We start from the raw sequence: 10,193 nt of genomic DNA on the forward strand, positions 1-10,193 counted from the left end.
TAATGCTTTAAAGAGTTGATGTTTTATGCCTCATGAATGGACCATTGTGCATGCCTCCATGCTTAGGTCATTTGGATGCCATCTAAGTGGATTTTTGGTCTTGTTTTACCATGCCATAACTCTGTTTTTATTGGTTTATGCCATGCCATGTTTGGTTTTGATAGGTGTAGTGTAACACCCCTTTTGTAGCCTTGTACGCCTCATGCTTTTGGCTCTTTATTCTAGCTTATTTTGGCTTTGGTCCTTGCATGTTTTAGGCTCGTTTTGACATGATCTAGGACTGCTTTGGATTATACTTGCATTTGCTTCATGTTTTGCATGGCCATGGTTTGAGTCCCTTGGCTAGTTCCAAGCTTTGGGCTTTCTTGCATACTATGCTTGCATTATTTAGTTGGTTTGGCACCTCTCCATACATGATTTCAAAGCTTACAATGTATGCCACATGTCCATGTTTGTCCTCTTTTAAGTGTTCTTGAAAGTTGCTCTCCTATGCTTAGGTGATAGGCAATTGGCATGCATGTTTGTATGTACCTTTGTCTTCATTTTCATAGCATTTTGGCCACTGATTTTGGGCATGGCTGAGGTCTATCCATCTTTAGTTTAAGTCCATTTTACCATGTTGTCGCATGCTTGTCTCATTTTGTATGTTGTTGCATACTTGTCCACCTTTACATGCCTTGTATGTTTGCATGTTCATGTTGCATCTTACCATGTTGTTCAAAGTTGTTACTTTACATCATGCTTATATGTTTGTCGCGTATTTGTTAGATTACATGTCATTGCATGATTGTTATTGGTATTGTTGTTGGTATTGTTGTTGCATACCTATTACATTGTATGCATGCATGTTTGTATGCTTGAATTTCATGTTGTTGCATGTTTACGTATTGCATGCTTGAGTTGTTCGCATCATGCTTGCATGTTTGCATTGCATTATGTGTGCATCCCTTGCCTCTTGATCAAGCATGATAGAGGTTGGGGCCCCTTATGTGTTTTGTGCATTTCATTTGATATTGAATTACACACTTCGCTCCTTTAACCATCATGCATTGGAATGCGTAATTGGTGGCCCAAAGGTCGAGAACTACACTCCTTTGAGTCTTAAACATGATAAGGGGTGCGGTTGCAAACATTTTCTTACAAATGCATTGCCATGCTCTGTTTGTCCTCTGTTGCAGCAAAAAGAGCTGTCAGCAGGAACAAATGGTCGATCGGCCATATTCAATGCCGATCGGCTAACAATGTCTAGCCGAGAGCCTTATTTTTGGTCGATGACCTTCATCTCTTGGCCGATGGCCTTTCCATTTGGCCGATGGACTCTCAGCATGTCCATGAAGTGGTTCTAGAGCATCACAGGACTTTTCACAGTTTTCAGAGGTGCAAAGCAGTGCAAACAGAGGCAACATGAGGTATGGCAACGGATTTCCGAGCGAAGTCGACTGAGCATGCATTCGTCCCTCTTCCCGAGGCTGTTTTACTGTTTTCATAGCTTAATTAATTTGTTTAATTAGTTAAGGGTTGTGTAATAATTAATTAGCTTGTTAGTTAGTTAATTAGATGATTTGTATTATTCTTTTGGTCCCTCCGTCAAGAGGGCACAATTTTGTAATAAGCGTACGTGTGTGTGATGCATGTCTTCCAACCCCCATTTCTTTCTCCCTTTTACTTAACCGCTTACGATGGTTAGTTTTAGGGCATATTTCATTTAGCATCCTTATGCTTGCATGTTTGCATCCATTCATCTGTGTTGCATGCACTGGGCTCGGCGCATCATACTAACTGAGAGGGAGATTAATGATATGGAATTGGGCCGGACAGATTTGGGCCGAACAGAGTTGTGCTGGACAGATTTGGGCCGAACAGGTGTTGGGCCAAGTTGTGTGGCCCGGCCTTGAAGGAAGCTGCTCGGTTAAGGCAGCACGTGGATTGACCGAGCTGCAAGGATCCGTGGTTACGAAGCCGGTCAGGTGAAAAGCCCAGCGCCAGGAAAGGCAATGTTGGACCAAGGTACCTGTTTGCTCGGCAGGTAGGTCGACCGCAGACAAGCGTGAGTTGTCCCGAGCTCGGCTTTTCCGAGATGCCGCCGAGTCCGGTCCTCATCTGAGCTTAGCTGTTAGAGTACTTGGGCAGGAAGCGCAGCATGGCAGATGATGGCCGAGATGGTACTGCCCGGTTGCCGAGCTCCCAGGAGAATGGGCAGGCAGTTGGGTTAGGTGGTGCTCAGCAAGGTTTATGCTGACAGATGGGATAGCAGAACCACGTGTCGAGAGGTCACTTGGAGTAGATTTGGGGCGCAGCAGGTATATAAGCAAGTCTGCGCCCCCATGCTTGGGACAGGAACATTTTGTAAGGAAATTCTTACACTCAAACACCCCTCTCTCTCTCTCTATATATATATATCCTAAGGTGTGCGCTAACTTGATCGTCGGAGGGTTTTTCCGACCACACACCGCCGGGTAGCTCACCGTTATTTGTTCGCAGGTGATCGGACAGAAACGGAGCTCAGAAGAAAGGAGTACGGGCTTGCCGAAATATTTGCTCCCCGCACAATTGGCGCCGTCTGTGAGAACTTTGAAAGATAAAACCTTGTCTTCCAAGCTCATCCGATCGCTTTCTATGGCGAACAACGAAGAGATTCCGCTGTCCGCCATCGATGTAGCCACTCCGGAGTCAGGCAGACGGAGAGAGGGACACCCCACCATTACACCGATGGGGGACTTGGAGACATTCCCAGGAGGACAGTCGGGAGACGCGCGAGATAAGCGCGGAAGAAGTCATGGTCATTCACGGAGTCTAGACGGTCACCGGCGAAGGAGAGACTCACACGCCAGACGTCTGGAAAATAAGCTGAAGGACCAGGACGCCGTCATCCGGCGAATGGCGGCAAAGATGGAGGAGCTGAAGCGGCATGTCAAAGGGAAGGGTGTAGCTGGAGTGGGAGACCACAGTGAGCGCACCCAACCCCGCCATTCAGGTAGTCAGAGTCAGCGGCACACACCGTCCATCTCTATTACCAGAAGTTACAAGGTTGGTGATTCCGATGTGCGCGCAGAGAAGTCCAGCGCGCAAGATAGCACTTACTAGCCCTCACGTCCGGCGACGACGTCGAGGTACACCTATTTCGCTCGATCAGAAGATTTACGGGCAGTCTTGGAGGAACGGGCTCGCCGGCGGGAGGCACAGAGGATACCGGCTTTCCAGCGGTTATGCTACGAGGTTCACTCCAGCCAGGAGGTCAGAATGCCTCCACCCCGCCTAGCGGCGCCACTCCTTGTGGATTCCGACTTGGCAAGGTTGAGCGCCACCCCTTTCTCCGTGGAGATAGAAACAACACCGCTTCCCGCGGGCTTCCACCAGCCTAAGTTCACGCTCTACGACGGAAAAACCGATCCTTATATGCATGTAAGCCACTTCCTACAGGTCATGGCCAGACATAGGCGGAATGACGCTTTTATGTGCCTTATCTTCCCGTCAAGTTTGGGCGAGCTGGGCTTGAAATGGTTTGAGAGGCTGCCGGAAGGGAGCATAGAAAGGTGGCAGCAGTTGGCCGAAGCCTTTGTGACGCACTTCAAAACCAACACCAAAACGCCAAAGGAAGTTGACCACCTTCTCAGTGTCAAGATGGAGCCGAGCGACACACTGAAGGCATACAACTCCAGATATTGGGAAACCTTCAACGAGATCTTGGATTGCCCGGTCAACCTGGCAATCACCCAATACAAGCACGGTCTCCCGGTCGGACATAGGCTGAGGGACTCGCTTACAATGAACCAGCCGCCATCCATGGGGCAACTAATGCAGCGAATCAATAAGCACATCCAAGTAGAGGATGATGCAGCGGCGTCCACCGCGAAGACAACCCTGGTGGCAACAGACAAAAAGGCCTTACAAGATAACCGGTCTGGCGGGTAAGGGGCATACCACTTAGAAGATTTGGATGGCAAAGGCGTACCCCCGGCCATGAAATGCGACTAACCTCAAACTATTATATTCTTATCGTTCTTAAGTAATTTTTTGAGGAAGAACTTGTTTCCTCTACACTTCTAGAATGTGATACTCTTTTTGTCAATGCAATAGAAGTGAATTACTTTTGCTTAAGAACTTTTCTGATTCAGCCGAGATGATGTACTCCGGCCAAATGAGTTGATGATTTGCTCAACTCTAAAGATTCAGCCGAGATGATGTACTCCGGCCAAATGAGTTGATAATTTGCTCAACTTCGAAGATTCAGCCGAGATGATTTACTCCGGCCAAATGAGTTGATGATTTGCTCAACTCCGAAGTTTCAGCCGAGATGATGTACTCCGGCCAAATGAGTTGATGATTTGCTCAACTCCGAAGATTCAGCCGAGATGATGTACTCTGGCCAAATGAGTTGATGATTTGCTCAACTCCGAAGTTTCAGCCGAGATGATGTACTCCGGCCAAATGAGTTGATAATTTGCTCAACTCCGAAGATTCAGCCGAGATGATGTACTCCGGCCAAATGAGTTGATGATTTGCTCAACTCCGAAGATTCAGCCGAGATGATGTACTCCGACCAAATGAGTTGATGATTTTCTCAACTCTGAAGATTCAGCCGAGATGATGTATTCCGACCAAATGAGTTGATGATTTGCTCAACTCCGAAGATTCAGCCGAGATAATGTACTCCGGCCAAATGAGTTGATGATTTGCGCAACTCAAAAGATTCAGCCGAGATGATTTATCCCGGTGGGAAGCTCAGAGGATGGCGATGCGAACAACCGTGGAAGAGATCTAGGGAGTTTGGTTTTGGAAGTTGTCAGTCAGAAGGCCGAGGAAAAGGGGCAATTGACAATCATTTTGGTAGAAAGACCAGAGTTCCTTGCCGTGCTGATCTTGCTCGCCAAGAAGGAAGTCGCGGAGCGGACCTTGCTCGCCTTCCTTGGAGTTTCTTGACCGAGCTGTTGTTGCTCGCCAAGAAGCAAGTCGCGGAGCGGACCTTGCTCGCCGACCTTGGAAGTTCCTTGACGACCTGATGTTGCTCGTCAAGAAGGAAGTCGCGGAGCGGACCTTGCTCGTCTTCCTCGGAGTTCCTTGACCGACCTGATGTTGCTCGCCAAGAAGGAAGTCGCGGAGCGGACCTTGCTCGCCTTCCTCGAAGTTCCTTGACCGAGCTGATGTTGCTCGCCAAGAAGCAAGTCGCGGAGCGGACCTTGCTCGCCTTCCTCGGAGTTCCTTGACCGAGCTGATGTTGCTCGCCAAGAAGCTAGTCGCGGAGCGGACCTTGCTCGCCGACCTTGGAAGTTCCTTGTCGAGCTGATGTTGCTAGCCAAGAAGGAAGTCGCGGAGCGGACCTTGCTCGCCTTCCTTGGAGTTCCTTGGCCGAGCTGATGTTGCTCACCAAGAAGGAAGTCGCGGAGCAGACGTTGCTCGCCTTCCTTGGAGTTCCTTGCCGAGCTGATGTTGCTCGCCAAGAAGTAAGTCGCGGAGCGAACCTTGCTCGCCGACCTTGGAAGTTCCTTGCCGAGCTGATGTTGCTCGCCAAGAAGGAAGTCGCGGAGCGGACCTTGCTCACCTTCCTTGGAGTTCCTTGGCCGAGCTGATGTTGCTCGCCAAGAAGCTAGTCGCGGAGCGGACCTTGCTCGCCGACCTTGGAAGTTCCTTGCCGAGCTGATGTTGCTCGCCAAGAAGGAAGTCGCGGAGTGGACCTTGCTCACCTTCCTCGGAGTTCCTTGACCGAGCTGATGTTGCTCGCCAAGAAACAAGTCGCGGAGCGGACCTTGCTCACCGACCTTGGAAGTTCCTTGCCGAGCTGATGTTGCTCGCCAAGAAGGAAGTCGCGGAGCGGACCTTGCTCACCTTCCTTGGAGTTCCTTGGCCGAGCTGATGTTGCTGGCCAAGAAGGAAGTCGCGGAGCGGACGTTGCTCGCCTTCCTTGGAGTTCCTTGCCGAGCTGATGTTGCTCGCCAAGAAGCAAGTCGCGGAGCAGACCTTGCTCGCCGACCTTGGAAGTTCCTTGCCGAGCTGATGTTGCTCGCCAAGAAGGAAGTCGCGGAGCGGACCTTGCTCGCCTTCCTTGGAGTTCCTTGCCGAGCTGATGTTGCTCGCCTTCTTTGGAGTTCCTTGGCCAAGCTGATCTTGCTCACCAAGAAGGATGTTCCTTGCCGAGCTGATGTTGCTCGCCAAGAAGGAAGTCGCGGAGCGGACCTTGCTCGCCTTCCTTGGAGTTCCTTGCCGAGCTGATGTTGCTCACCTTCTTTGGAGTTCCTTGGCCGAGCTGATCTTGCTCGCCAAGAAGGAAGTCGTGGAGCGGACCTTGCTCGCCTTCTTAGTGCGGTCACCGTCTTGCATAGTGAGGACCGAGGAAGTATTACCCCGGTCAGGATAGGTAATCCCAGTCATGCTTCAGCGGACGAAATTAAGGGGCAATTGAGAGGGAGATTAATGATATGGAATTGGGCCGGACAGATTTGGGCCGAATAGGTGTTGGGCCAAGTTGTGTGGCCCGGCCTTGAAGGAAGCTGCTCGGTTAAGGCAGCGCGTGGATTGACCGAGCTGCAAGGATTCGTGGTTACGAAGCCGGTCAGGTGAAAAGTCCAGCGCCAGGAAAGGCAAGGTTGGACCAAGGTACCTGTTTGCTCGGCAGGTAGGTCGACCGCAGACAAGCGTGAGTTGTCCCGAGCTCGGCTTTGCCGAGATGCCGCCGAGTCCGGTCCTCATCTGAGCTTAGCTATTGGAGTACTTGGGCAGGAAGCGCAGCATGGCAGACGATGGCCGAGATGGTACTGCCCAGCTGCCGAGCTCCCAGGAGAATGGGCAAGCAGTTGGGTTAGGTGGTGCTCAGCAAGGTTTATGCTGACAGATGGGATAGCAGAACCACGTGTCGAGAGGTCACTGGGAGTAGATTTGGGGCGCAGAAGGTATATAAGCAAGTCTGCGCCCCCATGCTTGGGACAGGAACATTTTGTAAGGAAATTCTTACACTCAAACACCCCCCCCTCTCTCTCTCTATCCTGAGGTGTGCGCTAACTTGATCGTCGGAGGGTTTTTCCGGCCACACACCGCCGGGTAGCTCACCGTTATTTGCTCGCAGGTGATCGGACAGAAACGGAGCTCGGAAGAAAGGAGTACGGGCTTGCCAGAATATTTGCTCCCCGCACACTAACTGAATTACATTTCAATTCCAAAGTTGAATACATGTATCAATTGTCGCATTTCACATGCCATTTTAGATTAGCCGAGCCTATTTCTAGTTGCATTTTGCATGTATTGCATTAGCCATCTTAACATGAGCTAGGATCATACATGATTACTAACTAGTTCTTTGTTTTGGCTCGAAGTACACTGTGAGTGTTTACGCTTTAGCATACTGCATGTGTGTTATCGATTGCCATGAAATCATGCTTGCCATGAGGCTAATTGCTTATATGATATAACTGCCTGAATGCCTGTGGGTGAAGGTTGGATCGCTTGAATTGGAACAATTCATCAAATCCGCATTTTAGCCTACTTGCGAGTAGCAAACTTCAAATCATTTTCCTAACAAACGGATATGCAATGCTTTGTTCCAAATTAGGCGATCTAGTCTATACTTGTGTGTTGTGCACATCACTTAGTAATACTAGCTAATAACCGAAATAAGAATGCATGTGTTTTCAAAAATAAGATATCATGCTTAGTACAGGCCGATTTTTGATCGGGCGAGCAGGGGTGCTCATTGCATGACCTTCCCCAATCGTACCCAAGTTCCCAAGCCGAGGCAACTTTGGTGATGACGGACACGTGGCCTTAGGCACGAGTCAGGGTTTACTAAATTCTCCCAAAATAAATATTTAGGTGGCTACTCTATATCTGGAAAAGCAGTCCATGTTTGGCATTTTTTTACAAAAATCAGTTTTCCAAAACGATTTGCCGGATTTGGACTCTTTGGTGATTTATCAATCTCACATCGCACATTGTGAGATCAAATTAAGAACCGTGACATTGAGTCCGAACTGTAGCATGAAGCCCAAGGGCGCGTCTACAACAAGTAAGTTGGAAAGCTATAGAAGGGCATCTATATTGGCACATTTAGTCCACTATAATATTTGTGACTCGATATTTGTAAGGCCATGATAGCTAGCTTCAATTTTGTCACATTTATAAATTACTATATGATCTTAGTCCAAACTTTTTGATCTCCCATAAGTCAAAATTTTTTAGATGATTTTTGACATTGCACATATGAGGTCGAGATCAATTAGATAAGAGATTTTGTGCTCTTAGTTTTGACTAAGGTGGTGAGTATCTATTTGAGTTGTTTTTTAAAAAGCTTTGTGAAGAGAAAATGATGCTTAGAAAATTGATTATTTCTAGTATTCAGTAATACAATGGTGTAGTAGAGATAATGAGTTAAATATTAGTTAAGTTAGGTTTGTTGCTTATGTCTCTAATTGAGTGCCCTCCATATCAGTATTTTTACACTCCATTTGAGTAATGGATTAGCGGAGAGCCAATTTTGGGCAATCTATAACCATCAACTAACTTATCTTCTTTTCTTTTCTTTTCATTTTTTTTTTTTAAACTTCTCATAAGGTTGGGAAGTTGAGACCTAGAGTAACAAAGCACATTATTGTATGTTGTCCTGTAAATGCTTAGGGTCATGTGGTGCATTATTGTATGTTGTCATGTAAACCCTTTAGGTCATGTGTTTATAGGTGAGTAGCTTTCTGGGACTACAACTAAGTCATATAATGTTTTCTTAGCAGAGTTGACGTGAATAGAGTTTTGAAACTCTATAAAATAGAGAATTCTAAGTATGGCACTTTATTTAGCCTAGTTGAGAATAGGAAAAAAAAAATTGCAATATCCTAGGGACAGTGGGAGTGACGTGCCTACTAGTGGATTACTCTACTAGAGAAGAAAATTTCCCATGTCATCACTGAGTGATTGAGAAGAAAACATTCATGATTGCCCCATATTTTTTAGAAAATGAATCAATGTTGCACATTTAAAGACGAAGTCATTGAGGATTGACTATTTCTAGGATTTGGTTGACTTCTGTTATGATGCGAAACTGTTCTAAAGTTATGTACGATTTGAATAGTCATTTTTTGAGGCATAAGGCTTGCTAGATACCGAAAATTCAAGGTGTAGGCTATGAGAAGACTTCCTTGTGGGGAGTGAGGTTTACTTCAACTCAGGCCAAGATTGACATGAGTTTGAAACTTTAATTTGTGGGCATTGTGATCCAACTTCTCATTGGAGAATTGGATAAGTAGATCCGTAGGGATTTACCTTCTGTTTTATGGCTAAAAGTTAGGAGCGCAAAATGATATTAGTTCCAATAAATCTTTTATGGCCTAAAGCGGTTATCCAATTAGTAGTTCGTAGATTTCATCGAGCCATGATGGGCTAACGATGATCGATGAAGAGCACTGAGGTATGATCAATGGTCCAAAAGATATTTTTCCTTACTTAGTCATTGTGAGCCAAGAATTTATGGGGTTGTCACCACCTAAGGTTGACAGAATTTAGTAGTTCGTATATGTTTTATGCCAAGAATTTTTAGGCATGATGGACACGGGTGATGCAATTTATATGCTTGGATGTACAATCCTTAGGGATTGTTCTAGAAGAATTCTCGGTTTATCTTTATTGACTTATATAAGGAATACCCTAGAATGATTCTAGATGCGAACTTGCAAACTTATTGACTCACTTGTCGGCTCAGCTATTGAGTGAATCCTCAGATTATCTCAAAAAGAAACAGATGGCCTATATTCTTTGATCTTTTGTTGTGGGAGCCTAAAGTACGCTATGTGGGCATATTTGGTATGATGAGTGTTATCTTTTGTAGATGGTCAACTGAGTAGTTTAGACCTTGACCTTGCTCATTAGACTGAGGATAGGATGCTCTACTGATAGTGTACAAATTTTCCCCTTATAAGATTCAATGTGTCAGTTGGGCGCACCTTAAATGAACGCAAATTGGTCACCAAAATTTCTTTAGAGAGGTATGAGGAAGCGATCTTAAACCACCTCATGTTAGGCGCGCATGGTGCATTCTGTTGTATATGCATATCGTAACAAGTGTTGATAGGGCCTATGTTTAGAATCTAGAATTGTGCAAACTATGATTGTGCTTTTCAATTGATTGTTTATTTTGTGAGATTATGGGATATTGATTCTATTGTGGTTGGTAGCATAATGATTAGAAAATGATGATGTCAGTAAGTAAGATTGGCTCA

Source organism: Camellia sinensis, chromosome 10 (assembly GCF_055761805.1).
Source record: "Camellia sinensis isolate YWXY chromosome 10, ASM5576180v1, whole genome shotgun sequence".
NCBI lineage: Eukaryota > Viridiplantae > Streptophyta > Magnoliopsida > Ericales > Theaceae > Camellia > Camellia sinensis.